The following is a 20,740-nucleotide window of genomic DNA, read 5'->3' as shown; positions in this document are numbered from 1 at the left end:
TCCTCAGAAAAGAACATATATGCATCTGTATACTTTACCCATGAAACAGACAGAGCAGTTATCATGGCAATGCACCTTAACACTTAACACTTTGTTGTGATTCTCTCTTTTATACATGCATGGCTATTAAATGTGTATCAGTCAGAGTACCAAAAAGAAACAGATGGCACTCACAAATGAGAATAATTCCAGGAGAGTTAATTTACAAAGGGACTGTTTCCAATGTGGAAGTGTGGAGCACTGCAGTTACCTGGTTTGATAAAACAGTAGAGCCATTAGCACTCCTGGGTCTGAAGGAAAGAAGTTCCAGGAAATACACAGAGAGTACTGAGCAGCAAGTATCAGTGTGGACACTGCACACAGCCAGCCATAAGCCACATAGCAGGAAGGAAGACGGGGCATTCTGCATCTCAAATTCAAGCTTCCCTAGGGATGTTCTATTCTCCTGTCAGGATCCTTTCTGGTGTAACACACCTTAGAAAGGCAGAAACCCCTTTGATAGAGTCTCAAGGGATCAGGCTCCAGACACAGAAAGCAAAACAGAGGAGGGCAGGCCAGGGATATGGAGAGTCAAAGGGAAGACTGTATCTCTTGAACATGGCTTCCAGGCTGTGGAAGGGCAAATTCTTCATGATTGGTGAAGCACCAAGCAATTGGTGTTGATGAGGAATTTAGGCACTGAGAATCTTGTTTTATTGAATTTGAAAGGAAGAAAAAAATCTAACTCACTCATTGACTGGGATACACTAAGGCAAATGATTAAACCTCCCACCCCCATACACAATCTACCTTATTTACATTGTGAGTTGCCTGTAATTACAAATTAGAAAAATTGGAAAGTTAGTCTGTCATGTGACATTTAATACACAGAATTTCTCAAAATTAATGTGTTTATATATTAGTCAGGATCTAAGTTTTATGGAAGGGAAACTTAGAGACAGATAAAAAATGCAAAACACTCTACAAAGGCAATTCTGAGCTGATATAGCTTAAACTGGATCTATAAGTACTGATGGGTCACTACTAGGGCAGAGAATCAGGGGGAATGAATGATATTGGATGCACTTTTGAGAAGTGATCCTTTAGAGGACTAAATGGAATGACACATTATTGTTTATTTTTGTTTGTTCATTTGCTTTGCTATGTCATAATGTTATCAAACACCATTTCTGGGCCAGGTGCAAAAGAACCACAAGGAGTCTAAAGAAAAAAATTATGGAATCAGGAAAGCCTTTACAACAAATATTAGAAACAAGGGACAAAGAAACATTTACATATACAAGACCCTTCTAGATGAACAAGTCAACTGTAGGAGAAAAAAGAGGAGGAGACTTGAACCCACACATTACAAATGGGAAATCTCAATTACCCAATAATCAGGTGGCAGACACCCTCATTAAAATTACAGTAAGAGGAAATCCCCCACCCACAGTTGACAAGAAAACTAGTTCCAACAATTCTAAAACAGATCAAGACCTGAAACTTCCATATGACTAGGTATTCTTAAAATAAGCCGTTGTGAGCAAGTCCAGTTACAGGTGGGAGGGCTGAAGAGATGTAGCAGTGGTAGTTTGAGTCTCTCTGTTAGAAAGTTATTTACACATGGTCCTCAGACCCTTGCAAAAGAATTTTATAGCATCAGGTTATTTTTAATTGCAATGCAATCAATACTATGAAATCAATCAAATATCCATCAAAAATAATAGGAATGGAACACTATGTACAGTCACAGAAAAATGTACATCTGCCAGTAAAAAGATATCTTAGCTGTATGGATAATGTTAGCAACTTTCAAAAGATGTACGAACCAGATAGTATGTTCAGTGAGTATGTGGGTTTTGCTGGGTATACAAATAATTAGCAAACACCAACACTTTAGCCTCTGGCATATTGGTTTGTGTTATTACTCTAGAGAAAAGACAGAACCCCTACTCAGAACAGCAATTGTCTCTGTGGCAGAGGCAGAGGCTCTATGGGGAAAAGACTAAGACAAGTTTTGGTCAAACTACATTATTTTCCCCCAGGTAGTAGTTTCACTGTGTTGATATTGTAGGTAGTCATTAAATTTCATCTAAGAAATTATGCAGTTTTCTGACCACTAAATACACACCAAACACATTTAAAAGTCAGTTGATTCTCCTGTCTTCACGTTCTTTAGTTTCTTATTACTTTTGCCTGATTTCCAAGGACTTTAGAGGCCTTGCTTTAATATCCCAGATTTCATTTTAGTATTTGAGAATTTAGAACATCAGACACTTAACAGGACAGTTTTACTCCTTAGAACTCACCTGCAGGTGAGTAGCCATGTGACTCACAGCAGTGTTTCTTCTGCCACGTGGAAAGCACATTTCTCAAGAACTGGATGGAAGCAGTGGGTTCTAAGGAGTAAAACTGTTACTGTTAATGACTGAAGTGCAAAGGGTATGCTCATTGACAAAGAATGGTTGAGAAGTCAGCACACCATGGGCAAGACTGCTCAATAGGTAAAGGAAGTAGCAGGCTGGTTGGTGACCCGAGTTCAGTGACCTGAAGGTACTGAGAACATGTAAACATAGAAGGAGAAAAGCAGCTGTACAAATCCATGCACTAAACTCAAGCACATAATATACACATACAATCACACACATAGACATATACAAAAAAACATATACACAGATACACAAAAACATATATTCACAAACATACACCATACACACACACACACACACATGAACACACACATACACACACCATGTGGTATTACAAGTTAGGCAAAAAGCTTGCTTTGCCCCACACAAATTTAGATAGCTGTTCAATAGATTTCTTTCTTTCTTTCTTTCTTTCTTTCTTTCTTTCTTTCTTTCTTTCTTTCTTTCTTTCTTTCTTTTTCTTTCTTCCTTCCTTCCTTCCTTCCTTCCTTCCTTCCTTCCTTCCTTCCTTCCTTCCTTCCTTCCTTTCTTTCTTTCTTTCTTTCTTTCTTTCTTTCTTTCTTTCTTTCTTTCTTTCTTTCTTTCCTTCCTTCCTCTCTCTCTCTCTCTCTCTCTCTCTCTCTCTCTCTCTCTCTCTCTCTCTCTCTCTCTCTCTCTCCTTAATAAAGATAACAGTAGTCATGAAGATGTTCCCATGGAAATAGTCAAATGCCTTTCTTTTTATAACTTCTCCTGCTGCTCTGGGAATTCGCAGATCCTCAGAAAGACATTCTTTTTTCCTGCATTCTTTCCCAGGAAGCAGCAGGCAGAACACTAACTGCTTGCCTTGTAAGTACTATTCCTGGGCGGTATGACAAGGAAAAATTCTAATTGGGCATCAGCTTGTGTTTGCTAAATGTGTAGTGACTTCTTAAATTATTCTAGTCATTATTTAAAGACATGTCATTAAGAAAATGAAAAGGCAGTCTAACACATTAGAAAAATGGTTGTGTGTGTGTGTGTTTGTGTGTGTGTAACAGGGGTTAATAGGCAAAATAAGTAAGAGATATGTAAAGAAAACTCATAACTGAGTAGCACAAGCCAAACAATACAATAATCTAGTCTAGAAATGGACAAAAAGTGCTGCTGAGATAGCCCAGAGGAAAGAAGAACTTGCTGACTGAGTTCAGTATCCAGGACTCATGTGGTGGGGACAACTGACTCCCACAGACTGTTCTCTGACTTCTACCCAGATGCTTATAAATGTGAACACACACATACACACATACACACACAGCATGTGCTCACACATGTACATGTATGCATACACACAAATAGAAGTAGTTTTTTAAGGATAAAAGACTCAGATCTCTTTGCAAGGATGAATACAGAAGGTCAACAAATACAGGAACAGGTGCTAAAATTCACCAATTCTAAGAGAATGTACATGAAAATAAGATTACTCCCTATCTGTAAGAGTGTTTACTATCAGAAAGGCAAGGATATCAGATAGCACAATTAACATCTATCACTTTTTCTATCACATTGTTCTTTGCTTGAATATTGATATGTCCTATGAAGGCTACTCATCTAACTCTCCGTTCTAAAGGTTTACTGATAGTTACACCTTCTGCTTTATTTTAAAGATAAATAAATAATAAATAAATAATCTCACTACAGGGAATACATTTTCTTCCTCTATTATTAATAAAATCATCTGATTTTTCTGAAATATAGCAACAAAGCAAAAGCATGTTTTTGCGTTGATAAACACACACACAAAAAAAAACAACACACAGAAATAAAACAAAAACAAAGCTTGATTGGGACTAATTATACTAATCCAGATACACTAGAATAATTACATATAAATCAGATACACTAGAATTTACCTTTTCTCCTAGAAATGATATTATCACTGTGGTCAATATATTTAAAAAGCAAACACAAAAACTAACTTCTCTTTTTAATTGGTAAATCATTTTAGAATTCCTTAATGGAAGATATTTCTATTCATTTTGACTCTCACCTACAAACTATGAATCATTTGTGGACTGGCAGTGTCTGGATAATTTTTTTCCTTGTTTTCTGAGACCTCGTGTGAGATTACTTTTCTAAACACGGGTTTAGAACATGAACTGTGGTTTCCAAAGCTCTTAGTGAGATGCTCCAAAGATAGAGAAAATTTTGAAGCATGCAGCACTCATTGCCAAGACACTTAACACTGACCCTGGGCCCAGATATGTCATGAGACCAGTTCTAGTAAGACAGATTCTTGCAGTGTGTGTGTCTCTTTCCCATGACCAAAGTTTCCATTGGTTTTAAAAGAAGTCTCCAATTAGGACTCTGAGAAGATAGTTCTGGGTACATATTAGCTACACATCTGCACTATACTGAATCTTAATTTAATTAAAATTATTGGTTTCAGAGACATGATCATTTTTTTAATTAATGGATTTATTTATTCACTTTACATCCCAATCGCAGTACCCCCGCCTCCTCCCAGTCCATCACCACATGGCTCCCTCTCCTCATACCCACTTCTCTTAACCTCTAGGAGATAATCTTAACTTGTGACACATAAGATGAAAAAATTATATAGTAAAATGTGTTACATGCTAATTTTTCTATGTAAAAGGCTGTGGTAGCTACAGCTGTCTCCTAAAACACCAGAATCTCAATGAATAGACCTCACTGATGTCCCTACCACTGGACCATATGATCATTTACTAGGGTATTAGAATGTGCTTGGAAGAGCACTGGAGAGCTGATCACACACTTCTCCCAACCCTATAGTTGGTAATTTCTTGTCAATAGTATGATAACTCTTCTTTAGATGTTTATACTACAGATAGATAACAGATAGCTCATAACATTCTATCCTAGCTTTTGAGAGTCAACAGTAAAACATTTACTACATACCATTGTTCTTAAAAAAATAAAATAAAAAGGCTTAGTATCTACACCCCTAGAGCATTGTCTCTTCCTTTACCAGCAGTTGTCAATTTCCAGTAACTCCATGTTTTGTGGGTGACACTGTGTGTCCAATCCTCTCTTCTGGCTGGAATTTCGTCTGGCTTATGCTGCATGAGTTTTGTACACACTGTCACAGCTGCTGTGAGTTTGTATGTGCAGCTGTCCCGTGTGTCAAGAAGACAATATTTCCTCGGAGTCATCACCTGCCTTGGGAGCTCAGACTCTTTAGAAGTTGGTGAAGAGGGGATTTAAAATATCATTTTGGGCACTATATTCAAACCTTTCAAAGAATCGAGTCCTCGAAGTAGGTGTGATGGCTTCCTCCATCACTGCCTCTGAAAGAATGGCTATGTCTGTCACATATGCTGATCTTGGCAAGTCTGCCAGGAATGTCTTCACCAAGGGCTACAGCTTTGGCCTAATTAAACTTGATTTGAAAACAAAGGCCAGAATGGGTTGGAATTTATCAGCTAAAACTCTGCCAACATGGAGACCATCAAATGGCAGTCTGGAAATCAAGTACAGGTAGACTGTATACTAGTTAGTATTGAACTCTGGACACGAAGATCACTATGGAAGACCAGCTTACTGAGGCTGACCTTCGGTTCATCCTTCTAGTCTAACACTGGGGAAAAATGCTAAAATCAAGACAAATAGAAGACCTGGACTTGTGATGCGACTTTGACATCACTAGGATCTCCATCTAGGACATGCTGTTGCTTGACTGTGAGAGCTGGCTGGCTACCAGATGAATTTTGAGACCTTGAAGTTCTGAGTGACCCAGAACAATTTCACAGTTGGCAACAAAATGGACAAATTTCCAGCTTCATATCAGACTGAATGATGGGTCAGTTTGGTGACTCCTTTTATCAGAAGGTGGAGTCTGAGTCAAGTCAGCTTGGGCAGCAGAAAACAGTAACTTGTGTTGGAAGTAAGTGTCAGGTGAATTCCAATGCCTGCTTTTCAGCCAAAGTGAACAACTGTAGCCTGATTGGATTAGGGTACACTCAGACCCTGAAACAGCATTCATCAACCTTCCTAATGTGATAATTTAACAGAGCATGTCATGGTGACTCCCAACCATAAAATTATTTCATTGCTACTTCATAACTGTAATTCATTGCTAATTCATAGCTGGTATGAATTGATATGTAAATGTCTGCTATTTCTGATGGTCTCAGGTAACCTCTGTGAAAGGGTCATTGGACCCACCTACCCCCAACTCAACCCCACCCCTGCAAAATGTTCACAACCCACAGTTTGAGAACCACTGCTACAGCGAGGTATCAGACACTGTTGGCTCAGCTGGATGGTGAAGATGTCAGTCCATCATCCACAAGCTTGACCTAGGATTGGAATTTCAAGAATAAAAGAATATTGTACATTCATCAATTTTAAAATATTTTATAACATAGATACCTTCAAAATTTAATGTACCTTTTAATCCTGTGAGTTAGGACTTGAGAATTGAGAAATACCACATTAGCTCCCTGGCTAAGGTTGACTCACTTTGAGGTACAGCAGAAATCTCATTCCAGGTATTTTTAGCCATAGAACTTGCTGGGGAAGAGTTCCTGTAGAGATGCCAAGATGAAATGGAGGCTGGGAGTGCCCAAACCCTTTGTAAATCTGCAATGAGTCCACAGATGAAATTGTGACTCCTTGAGCGTCTAACCCTGTTTTCCCAAACCTATCTGCTGGGAAGCACATACACACCTATGCGATGGGGACTTTTTAGACAAATAGTCATATCCTGTTCTTTTCCTGGCCCAACAGTTACCCATTTTACAGTAAAAATAGTATTCAGGGTGTGGATAGCTATTTCTTTTGTGCAATTTTAGAGTGAAGGCAGAGGACATGATAGAGTCAGTAATTCAGGACTTAATTTTTCCTTGTGTGTGCTTCTTCTTGTTGTTCTTATTGTTCTTGTTGTTGTTGTTGTTGTTGATGTTTTTGTTGTTGTTGTTGTTGTTGTTGTTGTTCTTCTTCTTCTTCTTCTTCTTCTTCTTCTTCTTCTTCTTCTTCTTCTTCTTCTCCTTCTCCTTCTCCTTCTCCTTCTCCTTCTCCTCCTCCTCCTCCTCCTCCTCCTCCTTCTCCTTCTTCTTCTTCTTCCTCTTCCTCTTCCTTCTTTCCTCATTCTCCTTCCCTCATTCTCCTTCTCTTATTCTCCTCCTCTTCTTTCTTTTTGATTCTTTTTTTTTTTTTGACATTGCACCAGAATATGATGTAGCTTCTGTGATCTCCAACTCTGAACTGAGGAGGTGATTGTGGTCACACCAAGACACAACACTAGGGATATAAACTGACTTCTGTTATGTTACACTCTCTCTCTCTCTCTCTCTCTCTCTCTCTCTCTCTCTCTCTCTCTCTCTAACCCCAGTTTAATGGATACATTTTATAGTCTTCCATTTTGTATGGAATTATCTATTCCCCCTCAAATGTTTTAATTAGTATCATTTAAAATAAAACTTGAATAAAATATTGAAAGCTCAAAAAGAATTTTCAGAACATGAAGTGAACATATAAAAAGGACTGGGGAAGGGGACACAGGTCAGAATGAAGTCCACTGAACTCTGCTCTCTGCAGCTTCATCTGATCTATGAGAATAAGAAATACAATTAGCTCAGATGTTTTCCTTTCTCCTTGACAGCAACATAAGAAAATTCGACTTAAGAAATGGAAGCAATATAAAACATATCTTGTGTCAAAAGGAGTTTGTAGCTACACTCCATGTTTCTCTTGAGTGGTCATCGCTCAGTGCATAGGATTTTAGAATTCTCTAAGATAACTAATCCCATTCCTTGTGATTCATTAGATCTGAGACAGGAAAAGCACTTAGTACAAACTCAACTTAAGCACACACACGCACACAAAATCTCCAGCACTTAATATTTTCAGTTAAGCTTTTGATTTCTAATGTGGTTTCTTTGAAATAGTAGAATCTTTAAGTATATGAGAAGATATATTTTATAAAACTTTAAAGTTTGGGTATACAGGTCTATTTTGGCATTTGTTAAATATATTTTACTGAAGTTGACCTGCTTTGTTTGATATACATCCATGTATGTGTATGTGTGTATACATCCACGTGTGTGTTTCTCTATCTGTATAAATGTACCTGTGTATGTGTATGTACATGAACCTGGGTGTGTATGTGTTTGATTTTTGTGTGTGCATGTGTGTACACCCACCTATGTGTGTGTGTTTGTTTGTATGCATGTGTGTATGTGTACATGCACCTATGTGTGTGCATGTGCATCTGTGGCAGACTGCCTGTTGTTTTGTAAAATATGGAGGAGCCTGCTCAGTAGACAATGAAGGAAGCATGTCACAAGGCTTGGGCATATATCCAGAAGATGTCCCAACCGGTAAGAAGGACACATGCTCCACTATGTTCATAACAGCCTTATTTATAATAGCCAGAAGCTGGAAAGAACCCAGATGCCCCTCAACAGAGGAATGGATACAGAAATTATGGTACATTTACACAATGGAGTACTACTCAGCTATTAAAAAGAATGAATTTATGAAATTCCTAACCAAATGGATGGACCTGGAGGGCATCATCTTGAGTGAGGTAACCCAATCACAAAGGAACTCACACAATATGTATTCACTGATAAGTGGATATTAGCCCAAAACTTAGGATACCCAAGATAGAAGATACAATTTGCTAAACGCATGAAACTCAAGAAGAATGAAGACCAAAATGTGGACACTATGCCCCTTCTTAGAATTGGGAAGAAAACACCCATGGAAGGAGTTACATAGACAAAGTTTGGAGCTGTGATGAAAGGATGGACCATCTAAAGACTGCCATATCCAGGGATCCATCCCATAATCAGCTTCTAAACACTGACACCATTGTATACACTAGCAAGATTTTGCTGAAAGGACCCAGATATAGCTGTCTCTTGTGAGACTATGCCGGGGCCTAGCAAACACAGAAGTGGATGCTCACAGTCAGCTATCAGATGGATCACAGGGCTCCCAATGGAGAAGCTAGAGAAAGTACCCAAGGAGTTAAAGGGATCTGCAACCCTATAGGGGGAACAACATGATGAACTAACCAGTACCCTGGAGCTCTTGTCTCTAGCTGCATATGTATCGAAAGATGGCCTAGTCGGCCATCACTGGAAAGAGAGGCCCATTGGACTTGCAAACTTTATATGCCCCAATACAGGGGAATGCCAGGGCCAAAAGAATGGGAATGGGTGGGTAGGAAAGTGGGGGTCGGTATGGGGGACTTTTGGGATAGCATTGGAAATGTAATTGAGGAAAATACGTAATAAAAAATATTAAAAATTTTAAAAAAAGATGCACAGATGAAGCATGCCTCCTCACTCTAAGTAAAAAGTCAGGCATACAGCTGTAGCCACTCATTTTCTCCAAAGCCTTGTTGATAGGACTTTTGATTACTAGAAAAGGAGTTTGCTTTTAAACCTTGTGGGCTCTGTTCTTTACTTTTTGTCTTTCCTCGTGTGACACCATTTGGCAGTTACATGTCATAGAGCCCTTGCTTGCTGATATGGTCCCAATGTAGACAGAAGCAACATATACTTGCTGTTCAACACTGCTGTAGGTTCTGGCCGGAAAATGCAAGTCCTTCCACTGACACACTTATTCTACGCTTTCATAGGCTAGTATAAATATATGGTTGTCTCTGGATGCTTTTTTTTTTAATATAACTCAATTACTTTCTTAGGTTACATATGCCTAAACGTCCCTATATTTTAAGAGCTGTGCTATTATTTAATAGCTACAATATAAATATGTAAAGAGCACGCCACTTGCCATTTAGTGTGACAGTTATTTAAATAATGGTGAACATGCTTGTGACCCTTGAGTGTTATTTTCCTCAATGGTGAATGCCATTAGAGTCACAGGACTTTTCATATGCTTTTTGGTTTCTATCAGTATCAATGTGCTTTGTTTAAATATTTGAAAACAAGTGATTTAGGAGACCCCTATGGTGAGTATCCTAAAACTTGCAATCCTAGCTTGATCCTCACTCTAGCAAAAGGAGAATCATGTCCTATGCCCCTTACTTGTAAATGGCTTCTTTCTCGTCTCCTTCCATTACTGAGCTATTGCCATCTGTTCTCCACATATTGGATGCTATTTTTGAAGCATGAAAAAGATCACCTCACCTCATTTCTTGGCTCAGGACGCCACAAGAGTTTCCTCTCCTAATTGCAGTATGAGCCCAATATTACCACAGCCCTGCCTTTCTTTGACCCCGTCTCTCACTCCTTTTCTCTCCTTCTCTCTTCTTCTCTTTGAACTATCAGTCGCTTTGGTTTCAGAGATTGTGCACTTAGTGTTTCCTTAGCCTGCAGAGACACCATTCTTTCTTAGTTCTCACCAAGTTGGGACTTTCTCATCAGAAATGATTTAAAGTCACAGAATCAGTGACCTAGCTTCCCTAGACTGGTGACATAATTAGTTACACTTAACTGCACTAGGCTTTTTCAATACTGTAACCCTTCCCCTGTTGTGATGCTTTCCACCTCTTCCCGATGTTCACACTTGATCCATAAAGAAATTGTTCCATGTTTATGACTATATTGCCTTTCCTTACCATGTGCAAAGACACTAAAAATAAAGAGCAACCGAGGTCAAGAAAACACTGTGGTACAAGGAAGCTTTGGGTATGGGGTACCTGAAGTAATTGGATGCCTAGTGTTTTCAGTGCCTGTGACATATATCCATCCATTGACCTCTGACAGCAACTTTGACATAGAAACCTCCAAAAGGGAGAGAATGCCTCAACACTGAAGCCCACTTGCAGCAGTATTTCTCAAACATTGGGTCTCAGGGCACTTTAAATTTTTGAGAGTCTTTGGGAATTTTGTTTATATATCTTGTGCTAACTGTGGAAACTTTCCACATTACAATCAAAAGTCAGAAACTTTCAAAGTCCCAATTTATATAAAGTCACAAATAATTAGCACAAGTTAAATTATACACATGTTTGTAAAGTTTTTATGGAATATAAAATCTGTACTAAGAAGGTAGCAGTTTTCTGTTTGTAAATTTCTTAAATTCTGATCAATGAGGAAAGATGATGTGTGCTCTGTGTGTAAGGTTTTGTGATGTTATAGGCCCTATGAGCCTCAGAATACTCTACTGTGTCCTGGGCAAAGAATGAGGATTCAAAATGAGACCTGAGTATCATTATGGACATGGCTTTGACCTTACCCATCTCCCGATTACATCACAGGTGAGAACTGCAAACCTGTGGTAAGAATAATTGCCAGGATGGGCTGCATGGAGAAATGTTTCAGGATTAAAGGCTAGGCTCACAATCAAAATGTCAAGAATTGCAGGCAGTTGATATGCTGCCACTATCTACATGGTAGCAGGGGCTAAAGCACTGGCTTAAGAAACAGCAGATTTATATTGCCTTTCCTTACCATGTGCAAAGACACTAAAAGTAGAGAGCAAGCGAGGTCAGGAAAACACTGTTGTGCAAGGTGCCTTTGCGTATGGGGTGCCTGCAGTAGTTGCGTGCCTAGTGTTTCCAGTGCCTGTGACTCTGAGATCATAAATCTCTCCACTCTCTCCTTGGTCATATGTCTTGGTGGAGAAGCTGCTTATCTTTGAGTTCTGCTTTCTTGTAAGTTGAAAGTAAACGTGAGATCCTCACTTTCCTTCCAAAGTACACTAGAAACAAACAAACAAACAACAACAACAACAAAAACACGATCGATAGAAGAGTCTGTGCTTAGAGTGATCTAGTTAAAGGAATGAGGTCAGGGACCCTGGCATAAGCACACGCACTTTAAAACTTCTACAGGTGATTCTAAGGAGCTTTGTTGAGACTTATGAAACAAAGTAATAGAGGCTTTGGTAAAAATTCCCACAGAGAAGGAATCCAGTGTGACAGTGCTGCTACATAGTAGAGTAGCCATCTCCCTTTTGCCTGGAAAGGAATGCAATGCTTGTTGAATAGATGAATTATAGTCCTTCCGTTCTGTGCCTCAAATTAACCTTCTATTTTCTAGTTCATGGAAAAAATAGCCATTATAGTGTATAATATAGGTGTATATTCAATAGGGCTATATAATCTCTTGACAAGAATAAACAAAATCTAGGTTATAAATGATCATATGGAATACTTGGGCAATACCACAATTGTTTTGATGAGACCTTGGAATTATTTAGCCTTATATTTGTTGGACTAATGACTTATAGGGAACAACAGATTAATAGACACATGCTTGCATTTATATTACTGTTTTCTGTCTAATGGCTTGTTCATTAACTCATGACTCTGGTCTTAATTGGGGGCTGTTAATATGTAACAGTGGTGTTTTCAGATCTAGTAGTGTGATCAATTGTGTCTGTTTCTATTCCCTAAGGCTAATAGAGTTTTAGTTTAAAAAAAAACTTTTATTAAGCAACCCGAGGGAAACTCATTAGACTCACCATTTGTCCTGTTTCTGGAAAGACACAATACCATCAGGCACAGTTTAACATCTAATGTCAAACTGCCTTCTTGTTAATGAACCGGTGTAGGACCATGAAAGGCAGCCTGGTTTCTCATTGAGCTAGGTTGGAAACCAGGGTGGCCCTGCAGGGGGTAACCCTGCAAGGTAGATTAGGCATTTTGCCATGCTCCTGGGCACCAGGCTCCTGAGAGGAGGCTGCAGCTCTCCATAGGTCTGTGACCATCAGTCACAGTTATGTAAGGGCAATGACCTAAGCCCCTCCATAAGTAGAGGACAGAGGACATGGCCACACATCATGTAGCCTGAAGAAAGGTCTCCATTTTAATGAGGCACCAAAGGCCTGGAGGCTTAGTCTATAAACTCCCCTTCCCAGACACTCCTCCTTGCAAAAGGTATTTAACCTCAGGCCTGCCCTGAGAAAGTGGTTTTTCACATCACAACTGTCTGCCATGACAATAAATACCTTAAAACAATGGAATGTCTCTTTTCTTTGGAATCTGCTGTGGGGAACAATGGAACAGACCTTTGTGGAAATAGTCATTCTAATCTCCTGCAGAAGGTCTCTCAGCATTCCCTTAGACTGCTCTCCCCAACTTCCAGAGTAGTGTCCAACAGCTTCACATAGCTAGACACCTGTCCAGCGCTGGGGTCGGGTAAGATCAGTCAAAACTTCCCGGGTCCTTCCTCCACCAGTGACCTGCGCCATGGGGCCAAAGCGGGCCACCTTTTAACCCATAAACTGGTATTGACTAATAAATGGGCAATACAGATCTGGGGTGACCATGTGTTAAAATGAGCATATGCATCCCTGAAATAAAGGAACTCAAGCCTAAGTGTCTCTTGATCTCTCACCTTACTTTCACTATCTCAGTTCACCAACTGTAAGTTTTCAATTGCTATTTTTGACAGTAGAAAATTCTTAAAAGCACATAGATCTACCTAGGTCTAATGTGAGATTAATGAATCAGCCTTAATGACTTTTGCTCCACTTTTCAGAAGAATGACAGAATTTGTTATATGTTAAGATGCTGGATAAGGGCTAGGGGTAGACTGCAGATGGAATTACCTGTGAAGGTCTGCTTGACAAACTTGATATGAATGCATGGAGTTGAACTGGGCTCTGTACATACTCTTCATATTCATAATAGCCATGTGTTTGGCAATGTATGCTCATTTTTTAATCATTAAAATACCATAGGAAATCAACTTATAAAGAGAAAAGACTTTATTTTATTTCCAATTTATATTGTTTCATCAGTGACTCAACAGCACTTTTGGCTTTGACCTCTGGTGAGGCAGTGGAGCTTGACGTGAGTACATGGAAAAACAAAATGGCTGGGAGAGAGAAAGTAGGAGGAAGAAAAAGGGACTGGCCCTTGCTTTCCCCTTCAAGGGTACACCCCTGACTATAAAGCCATCCCATTAAAGCTCAGCTCCTGAAGTTTCTACGCATCTTCATAGAGCCAAGCTGGCACCAAGCTCTTGGCAGACAGGTGGATAATCCAGGCACAGTGAGTGCCTGGATATTCAGCAGTGAGTATCAGGAACGGAGTTCTAATATCCAGAGAACAGCTGCTTCGTCAGGGTGCAGGTATCATCTTCATCACCTGTGGATCCCAACTTTAGAATATACTTTTGAATTGTGAAGAGGTATTATACTTTAGTTTCATTTTAGATGATTAAATATTTCTTTCTATTTTAATGAAACCAGCTGCTGTTATAGCCCGCACAGCTCTTGGGAGATTCGTTCTTTTTGTTCAGGTAAATACACAGGGTAGGTCTTGCCCCATACACATAGTCAAGAAAGAATGTCAGGAGGATTCCTATATTCCTAAACTTATGTTGGTTTCAGGAAGATCCACAAATAAACCATCTAGAGAGCAGAGTAGAAGAGCTGTAGAGAGACATCTTTTACCTACAGAACTGAACCATTTCTTTTGACAGTTTGTATTTTCATCAGAATGTATGGATCTTCCAGATACAACCTGCAAAAGAAAAGAAATATCTGCAGACATATTTTTTTACTATTTCATGTTCTTTCACCTGTGTGCAATAGATCTTTTTATCATTGGAAAGGGAAATGGAACAAGATGGAAGTAACGGCAGGGATACTTAGAGTTATTGGAGTCTGGAGTCCCATCACAGTCAACATTAACCGGAAGAACCACATGCCTCCTGTGTGATTGCTAGACTTCAGAATCATGGTGTGTTCATAGAGAGAAATTAGAAGTCTTAAAGTGCCAGCCATTCAGTGTAAAGGGACCCATGTGGCCAGAGAGCTGTAGTGTGAAAATCACTGCTTTAGAGAAATTAAAAAAAAAAAATTTTACAGGATGCATCCAAACTAAAATTGTACTTACATTTGCTTTTATTCATATTTTTCTTTAACGTCTGTTGAATGTTCATGTGTGTATAATTTGGTACAATATGTTTTGACATTTCAAAGATTATTGCATTTACCTAGTACCAACCAAGATGGCCTATCACTGTCAGTAATTATTGCAGCAATTTTGTATGTTATTCAGCCTTTGGGACAAATGCTATTTACCAAAAGAGCCACTTATATATATGTATTTGTAAGTCCTTTTTTGAGACTTCTCGATGAACAAACCAACATACATAGGCATCGTTGAATTACCTTTGCAATCACACTTAAGGACCTCTATGAAATACTAGTTTTTCATCGTTTAGTTGTATGTTGGAAGATTCATTAGTTTTCCAACAACTTCTGCATATTAAGAAGTTCAGAGGGTGGAGGTATAGCTACTTAGCATATGCATCACACACATGAGACCCTAGGTTCAGTCTACACACACACACACACACACACACACACACACACACAGTGTATACAAATGAGTTTGAATATGATGTGAGACATGAAGAAAGCAACACTCTAACTACACATAGAATAACAGTCAGACAGATGACACAATCCATATGTTTCCATATATTTGAACACATGATCAAGCAGCATAAACATAAATGACTAGATAGAGTCAATTTTGTCTGCAGACATTTTTGTATATTGAGGATCAGCTTAGCATCTGCTTGCATGGAGAAAGTATAATCAGCAAAGTGTTCAGGCTCTGGAAGGGGTTAAGTGAAAGATGGAGACATAAAGGCTTTCTGGGTAGATTTTGTTTTTATTAATTAAAAACTGATATACTTAATTCCTATAAAGTGGGATGCAAAAGGAACACACAACGGATGAAAGGGGAGGAAGCAGAACAGATTCTCCCACAGTTCCATAGTACCCTGGAAACTAAGAAGGACAAAATGCAGGACAGTTCAGAAGCACAGAGGGCATGTGAGTTGATACAGGAGGACAGAGGGGCCATGTATTAGTCAGGGTTTTACTGCTGTGAACAGACACCATGACCAAGGCAAGTCTTATAAAAACAACAACAACAACAACATTTAATTGGGGCTGGCTTACAGGTTCAGAGGTTCAGTCTATTATCATCAAGGTGGGAACATGGCAGCATCCAGGCAGGTATGGCGCAGGCAGAGCTGAGAGTTCTACATCTTCATCCAATGGCTGTTAGTGGAAGACTGACTTCCAGGCACCTAGGGTGAGAGTATTAAGCCCACACCCACAGTGACACACCTACTCCAACAAGGTCACACTATTCTAACAAGGCCACACCTATAAATGATGCCACTCCCTGGTCCAAGAATATGCAAACCATCACAGGCCATTTCTCACCTGGAGGCATCCATGGAGCCTGCTGGAATGGAAGTCTGAAACATCCAGGATTCACTGGGCAGAACACCAGTGCTGCCAAGCAGAGAACTCTACAATGATTCTGGATTGCATGTGTAGCTGAAATGACAAACTTAGAAACCAAAAGCAAACTCAAATTCCAGGCTACCTTTATGCTAAAGACATTTCCAAAAATTTGAGGCAGTGAAGGATGTAATGCTTTTAAAGAGATACAAAGAAAACATGTAGGAAAGCCCTGTGCTTGTTGAGGGTTGAGAAACAAAGACTGTCATCTCACTTAAATCTTGGAAAGTCATATTACATAAAACTAGAGTCATCACCAAGCTGCTCAGGACAAGCCACATAGAATTGGCATCTACACAACAGAAACTGACTTCTTCATAGTCCTGTAGTCAGGGAGTACAACCTAGAGATGCTAGCAGGGTTAGATTCCTCTGAGGCTCTTCTTGGTTTGCAAGTAGCCACTCCTTAATGACCAAGCATTAAAATATATTAGCCTATTGGGGCTATGCTTACTCAAACCAACATATCAAGTGATTCAGTCTTTTGTCCCTGGTTCTGTAGAAATGTCTCTACAATCCTCACAAATGAGCTAGTAAGCTGGAAGTATTCAGGATGAACTTCAAAACAGGGCCCCAAGATGCTGAAGACCATATTTCCACATTGATCGATTCATTCTATTGTCAAAACCATTTAAATTTTCACATGTTGCATGTTCTCTGCTCAACAGAAAAATTGAGCAATAGTGGAATCATTTACTGTCTCAGACTCACTGATGTATTTTATTAAGTTCAAAATTATTATCAATTATATTTTTAATGTTTGCCTCTTAAATAACCAGGTAATTCTTATTGTCCATGGACAAACAAACAGACAAATAGAAAACAAAACAAAATAAACAAATAGCAATATTCCCTGTAAAAGAAAGTCCACAAAAATACAAAACAAAAACAAACAAAACAAAAGAACCTCTTTGTCTTATTAGCCTTTATCTTTCTGAGATCTATAGTTCCTATAATGCTGATTAGACCATAATAAAGGCTTGATATATATTTGCGGGGATTAATGTAGGAGAAAAGATTTAGCATGAGCTATTTTGTTTTATTTTATCACCACCACAATCTGATGGTGAACTTCCATTTAAAACAAATGAGAATAGAGTTACATTGGCTTCTGAAATAGGTGTAAATATCAAACTTGTACCTTCTGCTGAAAGCTCTTTGTTGGTCATCATGGAAGGCAGAATCAAAGTGTGCTGTGAGATTTTCCCTCCATGCCATACATTCCACAGAGTGCCCAGAATGATAGCATTCCTCTTATTTTTCCATTGGTCCACATGGCTCCATTTAAAAGAATAATTACATCACTGAGCCTGAGAGTAAAATGGTGGTTACAACACACTGGGGAGAATTCAGGCAGCCACAGGTAGAGGAGATTGAGCAATTGGAAATAAGTTAGAGATATATAAAGGTAGGACATCCTAGTGAGCTACTGCACAGTAGAGAGGTGTGTGTAACACTTAGATATTATATATTTCAAAAGGAGAAAAATTTTCAGTGTTTTCATGATAAAGAAATGATAATACAAAGACTTTTCTAGTGTTCAATTTGATCATGGAGGAGGCCACACATTAAGAAGCACAAACATGAGGCCTCTGGCATTTTCATTTGTCTCATTTGAAAGTCTTCCAGAAAATGAAGGCCTCTGTTCTACAGCTGTGAAGCATATTCTATTTGACTTACAGTCTGTGGATGGTTAGGAACCAGATCTTTCCTAGTGGAGCCTCTGAATGCCAACATAGGCAGCTTGTCCTTGGACCACAGCCTTGTGAGATCTGCCTGGAGAACAAGTCACCCCACATCTGGAGTTCTGTTAAAACTGCAAACAAATCAACACCCACTGTTTTGGGGAGTTAGGCTTGTTACACACCTGTACAAAGCTCTATGCCAGTTAATATAGAGACACACTGGTTACTGGCCATTAGCTGATAACTTTCTCTCATGTGGCTATGTGGAGACTTGGCTCTCTAAGTCTGAAGGCATACCAAACCCTCTCGAGAAATTCTCCAAGTAGATGCAACAGATATTCCTGACATGTGCTGTTGTTTTGGGGTTGAGTTAGGGAGTCACACCTGAGTCCTAAGACACTTGTTTACAAGATAGTCATACCTCTGGAGGAGGTAGACATTTTTCCCTATCATAATTTTATGTTTCAATATCAGGGATTCATTACTGACCTCAACAGGGGTCTAGAGTAGCATTTATGTTATAAAACAGACTATGATTCTATATCAAATTCACTTCCAAATACATTGCCAGGTTGGACCATATTCTTTGTGGAGGATGTATGCTCTTTAATGGGTATTCCCATCTATATCTATCTAGAGGAGCTTGCTCCATTCTTACCTATCAATACAGAAATGGACCTATGTGAGCTCTGAAAAATGTAGCCAGGGACAAATTCTGAATATTTTGACCTTCTCCTTGGCTGGCTCTAGATCTCCAGCAGACCGCACTGCCATAGGCTAGTCACTTCATGGCCAGTGAAACTTCAGTAGTCTTCTCCCATGGGACAGAGGCATCTATGTTCTATATAATAAGATTAACTAGCTTCAGGAGTTTTCCTCTGTGTATATGAGCTTGAATGTGCTATATTCCCCTACTGTACCCATATACTAGAGCTCCTGGAAGCTTTAAATGTTGGCAGAGTAGTCTGCAGGAAGCTGATGAGTCAGGATTACTCACTGCCTGCTAGCATATGGTTATCATATCAAAGTAAACTACCTGTGTTTATCATTTCCAAGTTAACATACATGAACCTTGAACTTTTGGGATTGATAGGGGTTTTTTAAAGAAGAGAGGAGGGCAATTTGCTTTATATGAACTTAGGGGACAAGCAAGATGTCTCTCACAGTGTGGGCATGCATCTGCTCACACCCATCACCAGATCCACCTTGATTTATTTGTTGTCATAAACCTCTAGACCAAAGCTGGAAGGGCTTTGACTGGATAGTTACATGAACAATTGTGTGTTGTGGGAAAATTCTTGGAGAAGCACATTGAAGACAAAGAAAACAAAATGTGAATAAGACCAAAAATGAATTCCCAAGAAAGGCCATTAATTCTCAGGAGGCATGGCATGATGAGGAACTAGAACATACAGCAGTACCAGCCATGGCTCCTTACATTCCAGAGCTATGTTATCAGCGACACATTTTCTCTCCAGCATCTTTATTTCTCTGTTGTTTTCAGTTCCTTTGCCTTCTTTCTGTTTCCCTGCTGCTGCAATCCTTTCTGCTTATTTATTTAATTCCCTTAGCTCTGCTCTCACTTCTTACTTCCCCTTTCTAGCCCCAAACGACTCCAAAGACTGCAAAGTATGGATACCATACAATGATTTACACTAATCTCATTTTAGAAAGTCAACACCAAGACAGCAAAACAAGGGCTGAGAGCTCTCAGGTGTTGGGATAACTCAAGTGCTTGTCCCAGTAGCTACCCCTGATTTTCTGTTGCCTGGAAGAAGTATATAAAGAAAAAGTGCCAATTATATAATATCACAGCCTTATAAATTTTTTGGCCCTACCTACTTCTCCAAACCTTTTTAACTCAAGTCACTTCCTTACAAGTTCCCTGAAGCATCCTCAGTACAAATTCTTCGCAAAGGCAGTTGGACATTAGCAGCCATGTGGTACATATTTATTACCTTACACCCTTTATGCTTCATTGTACTCTTCCTTGCTGAAAACTCCTACTTGTCTTTCAAGACCCTAAGCACCTCTTCTCTGCAGCCCGCACTGGTAGCCACAGGCTGAGTCATTAGTCTCCTGTCTAAATGTCAAGAGTAAATGCTCACATTTCTACTGTAGCTCTTAATATATTGTACTTGAATGGTTCATATTTGTCACAGCCACTAACCACTAGAGCCCCCAAAAGAAGACTGAGGTTCTATTCACTGGCAAACCACTGTTCTCCACCCAGCAGTGCTGATATGTAGTAGAATGTATTGATGTAGGAAAAACTGTACCATGACATCAACTGCATCAACTCAAATGTTTTAAAACTATACAAACCCGCACTTAACCTTTTATTATTTAAAATAAATAAAAAGTTCTTTTTCTCTTGTCTTCTTCTCTTTCTCTTTCCCCTTCACAAATAGAAACACACGTACACAGAATATTAGCAAAAGTAGCCCAT

At 39.2% G+C, this 20,740-nt stretch overlaps 1 protein-coding gene and 1 pseudogene across 4 annotated transcripts in view; both read left to right on the top strand.

Annotated features, from left to right (window-relative positions):
- Positions 1-20,740, top strand: part of Inpp4b (inositol polyphosphate-4-phosphatase type II B) — a 793,726-nt gene that overhangs the window by 488,370 nt on the left and 284,616 nt on the right. The gene's annotated exons all lie outside the window — the stretch shown is intronic.
- LOC110300058 (non-selective voltage-gated ion channel VDAC1 pseudogene) lies at positions 5,704-6,733 on the top strand (annotated as a pseudogene).

The sequence above is a fragment of the Mus caroli genome, unplaced genomic scaffold, assembly GCF_978045245.1.
Source record: "Mus caroli unplaced genomic scaffold, Mus_caroli_1 scaffold_10, whole genome shotgun sequence".
Taxonomy (NCBI): Eukaryota; Metazoa; Chordata; class Mammalia; order Rodentia; family Muridae; genus Mus; species Mus caroli.
This window is presented reverse-complemented; position numbering and strand designations above follow the sequence as displayed.